We start from the raw sequence: 17,928 nt of genomic DNA, 5'->3' as shown, positions 1-17,928 counted from the left end.
AGATTCAGCTGGCTGTTTGTGTAATGTTAATACACAATATAAGAGAATTTATGAAGGATCTGGTGTTTTTTGCATGTATGAGTACATAAATGTAAGTGGAAATTTATCTTTCAACGGCAAAACTATAGAAGGGGCATTTACTTAGAATAACTTACTCAAAATAACCTTATGTGGTACCAGTAAATTTGCCCTACCATTGTTTATTGAGTAATTGTATACTGAGTGTTATTCCAAATACTTTTAAAGTGTTTTGAGGTAAACCTGGAATGTCTACTTCCAATGGAATGATATATTGGTTACAATACTATTGTGGCTCTGTCCAATGTTCAAAGTTCTTGCCCTTAATAATCAGTATTCAGCCTTACCGTCCTCATGTATACGAAAATATCCTTAAACATTATAATCCGTTAAAATATTAAATAAGGTTTCAACAAAAATATTATTTGATATATGAAACCATTAAATATAAATTTCGTTAATTTCAGGGAATATTATAGTTAATATAAAATATACTGTCTAGCTTTTAAAATGTACCCACCTTAAAATAAGTGTACTGAATTGACCACTTATTGTGCATGAATACTTTATCTTTGATTTCAAAATATAAAAAGCAAATCACCACAACCGTTGACATAACGGTTTCTGACATCATCAATTACTGAACTAGTAATTGCCCCTTCCCTCAAAATAATCAAATCAAAAACAGCGTAGTAGTTTTCAACAGTGTCGAGAAGTAGTAATCACACATGTACTTCAATTGATTGTTGAACACATCCTAAATTCATTTGTACTATAGTGTCATATTTTTGCTGTAAAAAATTGAATATAGACTAAATTCGGATTATTTACAGTACTAAGTAATTTACATCAGGTATTGCCTATTGAATTACATAATGACATTACCCAGTCATAGTTTTTAAACTTTCTGACCAAAGTCAACTCTTAGACAGCGAAGCGTGGCTTGTTGTCTAAGACTGGCTACATTATAGGCCCTCTAATGGGAGCTGTCATTAGATGCCATTTCTTCAAATGGTGGTTTGTGGTAATGATGATTACTCTCTGATAATTAATTTAAAAAATTATTTGTGATGTTTTTTATTTGACCTTAAAAACCTACCTAAAGGTTAGTATCCAAACCTAGGCTAGGCATCTTAGGAAAATTAACGGAAAGTTTAGGTACAGTCCTAATCACCACTTTTCTTTATACTTTTTGGGTCGCTGAACACGAATATGAGGTTTGCTGACAGATATTATGCCCGGAACATTGTTTTTTTTACGAAAAAAGTCAAAATTCGGGTATTTTTTTTAGGTTTTTGGGCTAAATCTTGGTGTAAATGGGTTTTCTGAAAATACCCGGATTTGTAAAACTAAAGAGCATAAAATTTACTACAAGTTTCATACGTAACACTTGTTTCTACGACAAACCGTTACGTCACTAGAGCACACTAAAAACAGGTAAAAATACCAAAAATGTAAATATACGCTAAATCGTGCCGTTTTACATTTAGTCAGAGAAATATAGGATATGACCTTACAAAAATTGCAAGAAAACGTTTTATGGTTTTCTTTTGTAGTGTTGGGTCTGCAGAGTGACATACTAAAAGTTGCCAAAAATCGGTCCACAGGAAACCACCTAAAATCACGATTAAAAATGGCGGCTTTTCCCAACATTGGTCAAGTTTGAAAAAAAGATACCACATGCATTCTTTGTTTGAAATTCTTTGAGATATTGAATTGGGACGGCCACCGATGTTTATTGGGTGGTTAGTACTTAATTTCAATAGCAAACTCATTTTTGGCCGCCATCTTGGATCCGCCATATTGGATATAAATAAAAATATGTAAAAGTAATGATAACGTTGTGACACATCATTACAAACTAGATTTTCAAGCTGATGTCAATGCCGAAATCCGTTTTTTAAATATCTTTTTACGTTTTGAAGATATATTCAAACGAAAACTCTTCCCCATACATTTCTTATGGACGTTTCGTACTTCCGTAGATTTTTTAAGATAATTTTTCTTACATCTCCAGTTCTGATCAACGCTTGCAGTTCAGTCTAGCCTTTAAATATTCTGTGATGTAAGGGCTTTCATTTGACCTATTGATCATTCAAATCGAACAAGTTAGAGACGAGCTACAGATACTATTTGGCTTTAATTTTATTAATCACTATATAAATCACTATATAAAATCTTACAAATCTAAAATGAGTCGTGGACTTTCATTTAACATTAAATTATTTTTATTTATAAATTTGTCTTTAGTTTAAGACATATATACCCAATTATAAATAACAATCAATAAGTAATCTTTAGCTAAAATAAAACTCAATACTTTGACGAATTATTTAAGATCATAAAGAGTTTTGGAAGTTATTTATAATTGGGGATATATGTATTTAACTAAAGACAAATTTCAAAATAACAATTATTTTATGTTAAAAGAAGGCACACGGCTCATTTTAAAGTTGTCAGATTTTATTAAATGATTAATCAAATTGAAGCCAAACATTAAATGAGTAATTTGAGACCACAAATAACTTGGTGACATATTAACAACCCGAGATATAAATCTTTGAATAAAAAAAGATTTATAAAAAGTTAAATTTAATATTGTCTTGAGGATCGTAGCTCGTCTCTAACTAGTTCGATTTGAATGATCAATAGGTCAAATGAAAGCCCTTACATCACAGAGTATTTAAAGGCTAGACTGAACTGCAAGCGTTGATTAGAACTGGAGATGTAAGAAAAATTATCTTAAAAAATCTACGGAAGTACGAAACGTCCATAAGAAATGTATGGGGAAGAGTTTTCGTTTGAATATATCTTCAAAACGTAAAAAGATATTTAAAAACGGATTTCGGCATTGACATCAGCGTGAAAATCTAGTTTGTAATGATGTGTCACAACGTTATCATTACTTTTACATATTTTTATTTATATCCAATATGGCGGATCCAAGATGGTGGCCAAAAATGAGTTTGCTATTGAAATTAAATACTAACCACCCAATAAACATCGGTGGCCGTCCCAATTCAATGTCTCAAAGAATTTCAAACAAAGAATGCATGTGGTATCTTTTTTTCAAACTTGACCAATGTTGGGAAAAGCCGCCATTTTTAATCGTGATTTTAGGTGGTTTCCTGTGGACCGATTTTTGGCAACTTTTAGTATGTCACTCTGCAGACCCAACACTACAAAAGAAAACCATAAAACGTTTTCATGCAATTTTTTTAAGGTCATATCCTATATTTCTCTGACTAAATGTAAAACGGCACGATTCAGCGTTTATTTACATTTTTGGTATTTTTACCTATTTTTAGTGTGCTCTAGTGACGTAACGGTTTGTCGTAGAAACAAGTGTTATGTATGAAACTTGTAGTAAATTTTATGTTCTTTAATTTTACAAACCAGGGTATTTTCAGAAAACCCATTTACACCAAGATTTAGCCCAAAAACCTAAAAAATACCCGAATTTTGACTTTTTTCGTTAAAAAAAAACAATTTTCCGGGCATAATATCTGTCAGAAAACCTCATATTCGTGTTCAGCGACCCAAAAAACATAAAGAACAATGGTGATTAGGACTGTACCTAAACTTTCCGCTAACTGCCACTTATATTCCTAATATGCCTAGCCTAACCTAATAGATGTAATTTTGAAGAAAAGTAAATAATTGAGTTTTATTATTTCGTAATTGTTGAAGTTCATTGCACATTTGTTCATACGAGAGCACGCCCCGTGGTCGAAAAATCGACCAAAAGTATGTTTTGTGCAAACTTCTCTATTTTCACCCCACACTGTTAAATAAAACATGTGATTGTCTGTAATGTCTTCCATTTGTTTTGATTTTCTGTTTATATTTTGTTGTTATTTCGTCATCGCCATAGCAACCCATAAATCCCATGTTAATTTTTAAAATTTCAAATTCATTTTTTGTGCTTATTTTTGTGCCTATTTTAGTTTATAAAGGGATTCTGCACACCTACAGGAAAATAGCTTTCTAACGGTATGCGTAGATTTTCCGTACGATACACACGAGCTGAGAAAAAAGGTTTTAAAAACATGCTTGCCTATTATAGATTACATATGATTGTATTCAATATAAGAAACACAGTCGTTTGGTCAAAAAAGGTTACTTAGGATCTTAAAAGTGAGTACCCTACTTTGCCTATAATAGCACAAACCTTAATTTTATAAAATTGATCAATGAAATGGATATTTTAACTAGAATTTCGAGCCAAGTTTAAAGACTTGTTCTAGTCTCAAGACAATAAAACGTTTGGCCTAGACTACAGAGGAATACTTGCATCGTCTCCAATATAGATTGATATCGATGGATGCCTCTGCATAATTTATAGCAGAGCTGCATTCACGTTGAATCTGCAATTCCTTTCTTTGCCTACGTCAAACGCAGCTGACATTATCCGTCATGAAGGAACTTGGGTTTCATTCCAGTCCAATCCAATGGCTTAAATATTATGTTCAGTAATGTATTTTTATAGTTTAAATTAAAGTTTGAATAGTTTATGTTTCTTATAACCTGTAAAGTGTATGATTACTTATGTAGCGAGAGACCGCTACCAAGGGATCAAACTCTGTGTTTCCCTCAACAACATACTTTATTTGATGCAACAGTTTAAAGTCTAATTACTAGAGCTATCATAAAATGGAGTTAAGAAATTGAAATACTGGAATTCCATAGAGTCATAGCTCAATGGTGCTTAAAATCAATTTTTTTACGTATAAGATAATAAACAAAAGCACTTTTTAAAAGATGTTTGATACGCTGAATGATCTGTTACACAGGGCGAAGTGGTCTGTTAACAGTTTCATCGATTTTGCCTTTGTAGATAATAATTACTGGTTCTGAGAATATAAACTCGTTAAGCTTCTGTAATTCCTGAATAAAATTTGTTTATAGATACAAGTTGGTAATATAATCATGAGGTATGTCATTGAATGGTAGTGTATCCTCAGTAAAAGAAATTAAACCCTTTCACCGGAGAACTGTTTGTTTTAGTAAATTGCCATTTATTCAACGAAAATAATTAATTGAATTGTATTCCACTCAACCATTGCAATTAATTCATACTAGTATACGACAATACATCTAGGAGCCACCTTTAAGCGAAATCAGGTTAATAGAATATACCAGGGTAAATGTTTTGTATGATACATTCACGAGGAATGAAACACAGTTGATTTTAATTGCCTCTATAAATATTAATAGTCGAATAAAATGATACTTTATTGTGAAATATGGTAATGACCCCACCTGAGAACGTGGAGTTATAGCTCCATTTCGAACAACCTCAACTCAGAGAGGAAATAGTATTTTCTCAACTTTTCTGCTATATGAAGTACCAACAGTTCATTCATATATCTTTTTTATTTAAGTTACGGTTTCTAATTTAAATGAAATATTTAATAGAAACGGTCATGATCCAAAAGGTACAATATAACACGACCCTTGTGATACTTAAAGCGAATTTGATAAAATAATTAGTAAAACACCCCTTGATAGCTATAAAAATAAAGTATAGGCCTATCAACTGGAATATTCAACATTATATCTATAGAATAATTAGAATGTGGGGATACATTTGACTATACATAGAAGTTTAATATTTGTTTACTTCTTTCTTACTTCTAACTTTAAAAACTGTTGTATCAAGTGTCGTGAATAGGTAAAAGATCAAAACCACGCCGAGACGATGTAGCATGTGAATGTGTTTTGATGTCTACACGATCAAATTACCATTACTTTTAGGTTCAATATAATCTTATCTGTTAACCCAACTTTTTTCAAACAGAGCTATGATTGTAGGCTTCAAATTCCTCTTATTTTGGGAGGTTTTAGATCACTAGTTTGAGGCTACGCAAACTTATGTGATTTTCGCTGAGTTGACAGAACGATGGTGTCGTCATAGTCAAATTGGACGAGTGTGTGGAAATCCGTTAGGGTACATACTAATCATCGATGGTGTGTTTATGGAGTGACCATTCACTTACCCATAAACACCTGCACTTGGTCATCCTCGAGGCACCAAAATCTTTTAATAACTAATATCGACTCTGTGTACATATAATTATATATAATTATATAATTATATCAATTGGACCTCTATCAATGACCTGTGTTGCCTGTACAGCGAGGCATTTTGAGAAGGAGAAAACCGGCCGGAATGCTTTAGGTTTATCAAAAACGAAGATAAACATGGTCTGAGTTACACACCGGTAATCTTTGAGTTCACTCTTTTAAACTCATTGTAAATATGACTGTTATACATACAATTAACCCAATATATCAACCCAATACATATATATATTTGAGACAATTACAATTACTGGGTAGTTGTCTTTTTGTGCAGCTAGATCAAACTGGGATCAAACTTATTTCATAGCTATTAGCAAAGTCATTTGCAAATATCTCTTGACTTTACAAACACAAACGTTTCAAACTTTTCTGATATTGAAACCTATCAATTTTATAATCACACATGCATTTTAAAACCATGACATTTTACACATTTTCGTATTTCAAAACTCCAATTATAAAAAATATGCCAATGAGTATCGTAATATTTAATACTGTAAAAACCTACTACTGTAATCCATTTGTACTTATCATTAATATTACGTAGAAAATCTGTAACTAGTTAAATAGCGTGGTATAATCCTAAAACCCGTGTTATGTCTCACAAAATATCCATGTATATACAGTGTAGTGTTTTTACCTCTACACTACACATTAGATACGATACCAGCCCCAGGGAGCGTTGTTAACGGTGGCGTTCTATATCAGACACCACGGTCTTGTTATAATGCCACACTAGGTGTACGGAATATCCATGTATATACAGTGTAGTGTTATCTGTTACCTCTACACTACACATTAGATACGATACCAGCCCCAGGGAGCGTTGTTAACGGTGGTGTTCTATATCAGACACCACGGTCTTGTTATAATGCCACACTAGGTGTACGGAATATCCATGTATATACAGTGTAGTGTTATCTGTTACCTCTACACTACACATTAGATACGATACCAGCCCCAGGGAGCGTTGTTAACGGTGGCGTTCTATATCAGACACCACGGTCTTGTTATAATGCCACACTAGGTGTACGGAATATACATGTATATACAGTGTAGTGTTATCTGTTACCTCTACACTACACATTAGATACGATACCAGCCCCAGGGAGCGTTGTTAACGGTGGTGTTCTATATCAGACACCACGGTCTTGTTATAATGCCACACTAGGTGTACGGTATATCCATGTATATACAGTGTAGTGTTATCTGTTACCTCTACACTACACATTAGATACGATACCAGCCCCAGGGACCGTTGTTAACGGTGGTGTTCTATATCAGACACCACGGTCTTGTTATAATGCCACACTAGGTGTACGGAATATACATGTATATACAGTGTAGTGTTATCTGTTACCTCTACACTACACATTAGATACGATACCAGCCCCAGGGAGCGTTGTTAACGGTGGCGTTCTATATCAGACACCACGGTCTTGTTATAATGTCACACTAGGTGTACGGAATATACATGTATATACAGTGTAGTGTTATCTGTTACCTCTACACTACACATTAGATACGATACCAGCCCCAGGGAGCGTTGTTAACGGTGGCGTTCTATATCAGACACCACGGTCTTGTTATAATGTCACACCAGTTGTACGGAATATCCATGTATATACAGTGTAGTGTTATCTGTTACCTCTACACTACACATTAGATACGATACCAGCCCCAGGGAGCGTTGTTAACGGTGGTGTTCTATATCAGACACCACGGTCTTGTTATAATGTCACACTAGGTGTACGGAGTATCCATGTATATACAGTGTAGTGTTATCTGTTACCTCTACACTACACATTAGATACGATACCAGCCCCAGGGACCGTTGTTAACGGTGGCGTTCTATATCAGACACCACGGTCTTGTTATAATGTCACACTAGGTGTACGGAATATCCATGTATATACAGTGTAGTGTTATCTGTTACCTCTACACTACACATTAGATACGATACCAGCCCCAGGGAGCGTTGTTAACGGTGGCGTTCTATATCAGACACCACGGTCTTGTTATAATGTCACACTAGGTGTACGGAATATCCATGTATATACAGTGTAGTGTTATCTGTTACCTCTACACTACACATTAGATACGATACCAGCCCCAGGGAGCGTTGTTAACGGTGGCGTTCTATATCAGACACCACGGTCTTGTTATAATGTCACACTAGGTGCACGGAATATGCATGTATATACAGTGTAGTGTTATCTGTTACCTCTAAACTACACATTAGATACGATACCAGCCCCAGGGAGCGTTGTTAACGGTGGCGTTCTATATCAGACACCACGGTCTTGTTATAATGTCACACTAGGTGTACGGAATATCCATGTATATACAGTGTAGTGTTATCTGTTACCTCTAAACTACACATTAGATACGATACCAGCCCCAGGGAGCGTTGTTAACGGTGGCGTTCTATATCAGACACCACGGTCTTGTTATAATGTCACACTAGGTGCACGGAATATCCATGTATATACAGTGTAGTGTTATCTGTTACCTCTACACTACACATTAGATACGATACCAGCCCCAGGGAGCGTTGTTAACGGTGGCGTTCTATATCAGACACCACGGTCTTGTTATAATGTCACACTAGGTGTACGGAATATCCATGTATATACAGTGTAGTGTTATCTGTTACCTCTAAACTACACATTAGATACGATACCAGCCCCAGGGAGCGTTGTTAACGGTGGCGTTCTATATCAGACACCACGGTCTTGTTATAATGTCACACTAGGTGCACGGAATCGTAGTATTTTCTTTAAATCATAGGCGTAGGTAATATCGTAGTACATTTAGTATTTTTGCTAAATAACTTCTTGATCAGCATTATACGTGTTATTAAATTTACGGAAAGTAAATAAAAGAATTGTCTGATAACACCTAAAATATATATTTACGCTTATACTGTTACTCACAAGACGGTAAATATACAAAAAAGATGGTAAGTGGTGTTCGATTTCGATTGGACACTCCAATCATCATCAGACCCAATAGGCGAATGACGTATTCGCCGTATTCATCATGAGCAAACAATATTCCAAAAATTTACACAATTAACTACCTAAATTATTACTACAATAATACCATTTAACATGTTTTCCAAAAATATCAAAACGGGTGACATTACAGACATTTAATAGAAAAGAACGGTAACCTGAAACTGTTACATGTTGAAAGAACAACCGTTTTGCTCCCACATATCTCCCTGGAGCACTGCGCTTCTAACAAGAGTGGTTGAAAGGTCAACATTTACACATCAAACCTACGCTACACTATAACTGATATACTGTATGATCAAAGGACCTGTTTGAAACTAGAGTCTCTCTGGGAATTGTTAGTTGAATGATGTTTAACAGTTTTGGCTATGAAAAATAATACCTCTATGATCTAATGTTGTAAAAAAACTAGCAGTCCTAAAAATGGGCCTTCCGAATGTGACTAACTAGTTGAAGATAACAAATTTATACGAGGTATCACCCGAAGCACAAATTCATATTTTGTCCATATTTTAACACAAAGATTCGAACTTTTTGTTAGGTAGGATGTTAATCATTTCCGTATTAAATTGAAAAACTTCAATATAGAGCTGTTTACAAAACTGTTTTCCAGAAATACAGGTTTTAATATGTGAACTTAATTAAATAAAAAACATCACAATACACTGTGAAATTCTGGTGAATTAAAAAAAATCTAGAGAAATTCTGGTGCGGTTCAAGGTGAATTCTGGGAATTGTGAAAGTTAGGAATAGGTTGACAGAAAATGGAGAAATTATGTTCACATAATTACTCTTCTATATTTCCATTACTGTAATTAAGTAAGTTGATGTATTATTTGAATACTCATATCAAAATTAATTGTCAGTCAAGAAGACTCAGATTGGTGGAAATAAGATTAACAGGTTATTTTGGCATTATTGTCTTACTTGTTACCAAACGAATCTTTCATCTTTTTTTGTAAATCGTGTAATTTTTGTTATAATACTTATACTTGTTAATCCTGTGGATATTACATCAATCATCTGTTAAACTAATAGGTTTTAAAAGCAATAAATGTTTGTATTCAACAATTAATCTTGTAATTGTAAATCCCTTCGGTACCAAGATTATTCTGAACTTCTCTCGACATAATATCAAAACCAGTATTAGTAGTTTATGTGTTATTCAAAATATAAAACCGCAAAATAGAAAACCATTAACCCTAGTCAACTTTGTGGTCCGCCATAGTCATAAATAGCTTTATCTCTTTACCTCTGCGCCACCACAGGTTGGTCATCTAGCTTTATGGGGCTAGTTTGTTATGGTGAAACTTCAATAGAGCATGAATAATCATTACACTGTATATCTATACAGTGCTAGTGTTTATAATTTAAAGTTAAAACTACAAAGCTAATGATTTATACAAGGCAAATTAATTAAATCATTTAAATTTTAAATACTAATGATTTATGACCATAACAAGTTATTTTAGCCACTTTCTGGAGTGATATTAATTTGCTGTGTAGGCCGTGCTTAAGAAAACTAGTTATTAAATTTTTGGCAAATTGAAGAATATTGACTAATTGGCTAAATCTTAAAGTCAAGTTCAAGTAAAATAAAGGTTAGGTATTAAAGAGAAAAATTGACTTGGATAGTGCAACAAACAAATGATAATAACTGATTTAAAACGTGCCTTTCCAATATTTTCAACAGCCTAGTCCTATTAGCAATGAGAGATGTCCCGACTTCTACCCCCTCCACCCGATTCCTAAATACTTGTTTATAAAAGGTAAACTCACATAGTTTAGGAAAGTTAAAAATATTGACGTCAAATAACCTATTTGGTTCAATTAACTTATAGCGTTCTGCCTATGGGGTTCAATTTACTTATAAAGCTACAAATTATCTTTGTATGGTAGTCCCTATAACTCCGATAGGTATGATGAAACAAAAATTAAGAACAAATGTTAAATATTTTACCACAAAAGCTGCAAAGTAAGCGAGTCACAATACAACAAGCATCATCAAGGTTAATTACTACTGCAAACAATTACTCACCATTAGAAACCCTGCAAACGTTGTTGTAATCTGGGTAAGCAAAATATCCCACGGTCGTTCATGCTAGTTTATGGTTGTACTAATATTTGTTTAATTTCTTAATAAAATACTCCTAAATGTTTATTATTTAAAGTTAAGACTTTATTTTTAAATAGGTGACCTAATTAAGTAGATTAGGTTATCTATTTTTCGGTGGTTTGAAGAAAATATACAAATTAATTCTCTTGGTATAAAAGCTACTTAATTTAAGGGGCAAGATTCATAAGGCTTTCTAATTTATTTGGTTCCATATTCTATATTGAGTGCTGAATCTGATGTTGAGGTTTCCTTTCCAAAAGTCCTTGACAGCTGATTGCCAAAATGTAAAACGATTAGTTTCTACTTGTTTATACTACAGCTAAAGATAAAAGTTAAGTAAATATCATTTTTGACTATATGAAAGTACGAATTTGATCCCTAATAGTACCACTCAGATTATCTGGTTGAGGTTCATAGGGGTTTTAAATAGACACACTTACCATATTAAAACAACCTTACAGTAGAAATCTTTTGCATTTTCTACGTTTTTTTAACAGTTTATTTAATTCTCCTGACTTAGGAATGGAATTTGAGTTACGGAACAATCAAATGAATCAATCATATATCAACTCGAAACGTTCCCAATTTTGCTACTTCTGATGTATTTAACTATAATAATTCTTAAAACCAAGGGATATTGTTATGAATTTCTTTGAGATTGTGTATAGGTAAGTGAACAAGTATAGAGTAATTAAATCACAAAATTTTATATCTTATATTTTATATTACTGTACAAGTTAACAAACTTAATTTAATTTAACTCTTTATCACAATTATTTAAAAATTATAATTAATATACATTTGTATTGGGGTATACGTTTCATATTCTTGTCCCCTTATATTTTATTCATCTTGAGTACTGAATGTACGTGCACACATATTTAAAAAGTGTTTTGAGAACAGCAGTAATAACTATTGTAGAGCTTGAAGAGCAAATTTAAACCGTTCAAGTTCACGAAGCTGTTTCAAGAGGTGAGAAGGCCACGAAGTGATTGATCTCGCAGCTATTCATTGTTGAGGCAGGTTTTGCTCGTTCCCGCGAGCTTCTTTTCTTTTCTGTGCTTTGTGGTTTGATTGCGACTTCTTCAACTTGACTTTAACTTAAACTGTGTCACGTTTTCAAGTTAAAAATTGCATGCTTTCCTAGATATCAGGGTTCACCAAACTCTTGAGTCCTAGACCAAAGACAAACTTAAATATCATTATATTTCCAAATTTTATAAGTTACCCGAACAGCCGCCATTTTGTTTTTCACAAAACCGTTTGTTTTTTGTTGATGGTTTCTTTTGTAACAAATTTTTTTTTATATCAGTTATTAATTTAAAGCATTAATTTGAGGAAATTCGAGGAACGATTGTGACATTATTAGAAAAAAATGGTAATCTTTCTTCTGAATACAATTTTAATAGCCTTTAAATTGGATTCATTAATCAATTATGTATTTTCAGATCGCGGAGAACCATAAATTGATTTGATTTGAACCACAACCATGTAGGTCAATACGTAATAATAGATTTATATTCATTTGAAACAATGAAGTTAGTTGTAAACGGGAAGTAATTTATATGACATATGGTTTGATAAATGTTTCGATGATACAGTTTGATTTGAATTGTTATTTCCACTTTACATTCATGATGGCCTTTATTGGGTTGTTTACCTTCAAATTAGAATTATAAAGTAAGGGTTCAAATATAAATGCTATTTTGTCTATATTTTCTTTCTTAAAAATGTAGTTTATTTTCAAGTAATACGTGTAGTCAATTTTGTTTAAACCAAGATTTTTTTAAAGAATATTTTACAGATAAGTAGGTATAAAATAGATACTAGATATTACACCAATTCAGTTCATTGGCAATTTTAACTGTCCAACGGGAAACATGTAAAAATCCAACCATGTATAGAAAGATAAAACGCTTTTTTATAATACAAACAAAACTCTTAAAACTCTAACATAAAAAGACCGAGGGGAAACTGAAACAAAGAAAAAGGTTTAAAATTGTTCGACTCAAAATAGTAAAAATTACGGTCAGTTGATCCTTTTGAGGATCAAAGTTTCGGAAACATTCCTTCTTTCTCATAACATTCGTTCGTGAATATTTCTGAATAAACAAATGACATTTATGTAAATATTTTCCTCGGACATTAAATTAATGTCTCTGAGCTGTGCAATATTTTATTATACAAAAGATGAAATAGTTGTTTATTTTCTATATTTAAGCTGTAACTAGTTTAAAATAAAGGGGAACGTAATTCAATTGATCCTTAGACAGAGTATGTTTCTTTTGATTATTGATCTTTTGTAAAAAAGGAGAATGGGTAGGTACTACAAGGGCTTATGTAAATCCAATAGTATCTCTTATCGAAAGTACTTGTGTTCGGTCAAAGATGTAATTTTTCTTTATGAATGTCAAAAAAGATGTTAGTGGTTTTCTGAATTATTACCAACCTAAATTTAAAGTGGGGCTGTCAACAGTCAATGGGGCGAAGACACCTTTCAAACTTAGGAATGCAAAAGCTGGAAATAATTTAAAGGAAATGTTAAGCCTTTTAAATGTTTTAATTCTAAATATTCAAAAGTATAATGTAGTATTTTATCTAACAACTTAACCCCACCGAGTTCACCACCCCTACATTATTGTTAAGCAAGTCAAAACTGAGAAGTACAATTAATTATAGTACATGAATCATTAGCAACAGTGCACTACCATTACCAGTACTCATCCCTAGGTACCTATGCCTTTAAGGTAGCACATCTGTAAAGAGTAGTATAGCTAATGTATACTGTATACAGTGACAACCTATGCATTGATTGACTTAACAAACTATGTAGGCTCCCTCAACAGCAGAGTTTCCAACACCGATAAATAGAGACTGGCATCAGCCACCAAGCCTCCTTCAAGATGGTATTGCCCCAGTTTCTATTGATAGTGTGGGTAATGCAGTGTTTGACTAACCTGTATCACAGATGGATTCGGTAAACTTCTTCTCTGTAGGCTCCAGCCCGACACTCTGCCTCATCAACAGAGTCTCATCCCGAGATATGTAGGCTGAGACGACATCAATCTCCTCAGCCACCTTCAAGATAGTAGTGAACCAGTGTCTATTGATAGTGTAGGTAATGCAGTGTTTGACTAACCTGTATCATAGATGGATTTGGAAAACTTCCTCCCTGTAGGCTCCAGCACGACACTCTGCCTCATCAACAGAGTCTCATCCCGAGATATGTAGGCTGAGACGACATCAATCTCCTCAGCCACCTTCAAGATAGTAGTGCCCCAGTGTCTATTGAGAGAGTAGGTAATGCAGTGTTTGACTAACCTGTATCATAGATGGATTTGGAAAACTTCCTCGCTGTAGGCTCCAGCACGACACTCTGCCTCATCAACAGAGTTTCAACCCCGAGATATGTAGGCTGAGATAACATCAACCTCCTCAGCCACCTTCATGTTAGTAGTGCCCCAGTGTCTATTGAGAGAGTAGGTAATGCAGTGTTTGACTAACCTGTATCATAGATGGATTTGGAAAACTTCCTCCCTGTAGGCTCCAGCACGACACTCTGCCTCATCAACAGAGTCTCATCCCGAGATATGTAGGCTGAGACGACATCAATCTCCTCAGCCACCTTCAAGATAGTAGTGCCCCAGTGTCTATTGAGAGAGTAGGTAATGCAGTGTTTGACTAACCTGTATCATAGATGGATTTGGAAAACTTCCTCCCTGTAGGCTCCAGCACGACACTCTGCCTCATCAACAGAGTCTCATCCCGAGATATGTAGGCTGAGACGACATCAATCTCCTCAGCCACCTTCAAGATAGTAGTGCCCCAGTGTCTATTGAGAGAGTAGGTAATGCAGTGTTTGACTAACCTGTATCACAGATGGATTTGGAAAACTTCCTCGCTGTAGGCTCCAGCACGACACTCTGCCTCATCAACAGAGTTTCAACCCCGAGATATGTAGGCTGAGAAGACATCAACCTCCTCAGCCACCTTCAAGTTAGTAGTGCCCAAGTGTCTATTGAGAGAGTAGGTAATGCAGTGTTTGGCTAACCTGTATCACAGATGGATTTGGTAAACTTCCTCCCTGTAGGCTCCAGCACGACACTCTGCCTCATCAACAGAGTTTCAACCCCGAGATATGTAGGCTGAGAAGACATCAACCTCCTCAGCCACCTTCAAGTTAGTAGTGCCCAAGTGTCTATTGAGAGAGTAGGTAATGCAGTGTTTGGCTAACCTGTATCACAGATGGATTTGGTAAACTTCCTCACTGTAGGCTCCAGCACGACACTCTGCCTCATCAACTGAGTTATCAACTCCGAGATATGTAGGCTGAGATGACGTCAACCTCCTCAGCCACCTTTAGGATCGTAGTGTTTCAGAGTATGTAGTAACTTTAGGTAATGTATCACTAACCTGTATCACTGATAGACTTGGTAAACTTCCTCGCTGTAGGCTCCAGCACGACGCCCCAGGATAGTTGTAGTCCGTGTGCCAGAAGGTTTACCAACACAGAGGCAGCCACCACCTCCCATCCCTAGTCACCTTGTACATAGTAATGTGTTTGGTGACTCTAGCTAATCTATCACTAACCTGTATCACTGATAGACTTGGTAAACTTCCTCCCTGTAGGCTCCAGCACGACACCCCAGCACAGTTGTAGTCCATGCGCCAGAAGGTTTACCAACACAGAGGCAGCCACCACCTCCCATCCCTAGTCACCTTGTACATAGTAATGTGTTTGATGACTTTAGCGAATCTATCACTAACCTGTATCACTGATAGACTTGGTAAACTTCCTTGCTGTAGGCTCCAGCACGACGCCCCAGGATAGTTGTAGTCCGTGCGCCAGAAGGTTTACCAACACAGAGGCAGCCACCACCACCCATCCCCAGTCACCTTCCAAGTAGTAATGCCTGTTCAAGGTCGCCGCCTTCTTAGGGTCCAGACCCGGCACGCTAAGACCACTGTCCGGATGATGCCCGCTGTCCGCGGACTTCACTCCCGGCTTCTCGTTGAAGTTCGCATCAAGTTTGGTTGTGGTTCGTCCATTGTTCTCAATCTGCACGACCACGAGGGGCCACGTGTTACTACGGTTGAGCATTTTCACGCCACAAGCACACCAGAACTATTTTTCACTGGTTGCACGCTTTACCATTCTGGATTCATTCATTAAGTACCGGTTATCTCATTAAATAACCTTGATTTCAATTTTAAAAACTACGAATGCACTCACTAACCTCTGTCTGCATATTATTTGGTTATCAACATAAAACAAATTACTGATGATTAATGGGCTGGGTAATGTTGGTATAGTCAAACATGTGAGTTCATAATGACCAATTAATTGACTTAAAATATATAACAATTTAAAGCTACACCTATCCAATATAAGGTAACCATATGAGTTCCTAAAACTCACAAAGCTTAGAGTGTCTAACTTTTAACAACGAAGTTTCAACATAAGAAACTCTACTATGACGTCAAGGAAACATTAACAAAAGCTCGAACTTTCAAGACTGTTTTTGTGGGCAAAAGAAACGCGCTTAGAGGCTTAACTTCAAATTGGAGACTTAGCTTGACAAACAATCGTATTGCGGTTAAGACGCCCATTTAGGCAGCTTGGTGGAACAAATATTCAGGAAGATTCAAAAAGTGGAAAGACTGACCATAACAGTTTGCATAAATAAAGCCAATGTCCTTTTAACGTTCTCGGAGGGGCATTTGTGGAGGAGTTTCAGCCCGGGTCGACCCAAATGCCTACGGCTTGCTTTTATGATCTCTCTTGTTTAACTTTGGAGTCATGTTTGTTGTTAAGAGATACATAACCAAACATATCGAATTGAAAAAATTGTTTTTGTAAATCAAAATGGGTTATTAAACAACTAAATTAGTATTTTTTACAGAATAAGGACAGTGCTAGGGACACATACTATATTAGCCAAACTGCTGTTATTTTTTTCTTTAAATAAAAGTTAACAAATAGTACGTAATTTAACATTCTACCAATTTATAATCATGTTTAAAGTGGTATGTAAACTAAATTGACTAAACTATCTATAGGCTTACGAACGAAGTTATTTGCTGCAATAACAATGATTATGAAATCATAACAGCGATATTACTAATATTTAGTTAGGCCAAGTGCCGATTTTCTGAGGTTTTTAAAAATGTACATTTTTTATTATTGTGCTCATTATGTTTAAAAGATTAAGTGACATTACTTTTACAAATGAATAGCTAAACTAAAATATTAATTAATTGTCATTCAGATATTGATAAATTATTATTTTAAGCTGAACAAAAATCATTGAGTATTTCTATAGTCTTTTCGATCCTAGTTTTCAAGGCAATGTATTTTTTTTATTAAATTCATATCTTTATATATATCTTTAAAAACAGTATAGGCCTATTATTTGTTGTGTTTATCAAAGTTGCAACTTTTGGGCAGGTACAATGTACAACGTGGTAGTTATTTAGAATTATTATTCTTATTTTGTTGTTAACTTGTAAATATGACAGTAAATTTTAACATTATTCTGAAGCTATGTATGTTATTTTACTATTCAAAAGTATTTTATTTTTACTTTGTTTTAGTAAAAAATAATCATATTATACATGTATATGATAGTGGAGTTTCACAAATACTAATCTAACTTAATATTTAGTTTCTCTGTATTAAAGTATGTGCTTCAA

At 34.6% G+C, this 17,928-nt stretch overlaps 1 protein-coding gene across 1 annotated transcript in view; it reads right to left on the bottom strand.

Annotated features, from left to right (window-relative positions):
- LOC128991704 (monocarboxylate transporter 2-like) overlaps positions 1 to 15,736 on the bottom strand; it is a 512,626-nt gene extending 496,890 nt beyond the window's left edge. Inside the window, exon 1 of the mRNA XM_054414821.1 lies at positions 15,649 to 15,736. The gene's annotated coding sequence lies outside the window, so the exon portion shown is untranslated. The remainder of the gene's footprint in view (positions 1 to 15,648) is intronic.
- Between the last annotated feature and the right edge of the window lie 2,192 nt (positions 15,737 to 17,928).

This window comes from Macrosteles quadrilineatus, unplaced genomic scaffold (assembly GCF_028750875.1).
Source record: "Macrosteles quadrilineatus isolate MER2022 unplaced genomic scaffold, UCM_ALF_1.0 Scaffold_4__1_contigs__length_99947679, whole genome shotgun sequence".
NCBI classification, from domain to species: domain Eukaryota; kingdom Metazoa; phylum Arthropoda; class Insecta; order Hemiptera; family Cicadellidae; genus Macrosteles; species Macrosteles quadrilineatus.
The sequence above is the reverse complement of the archived record's forward strand: the minus strand, read 5'-3'. Positions and strand labels throughout refer to the sequence as shown.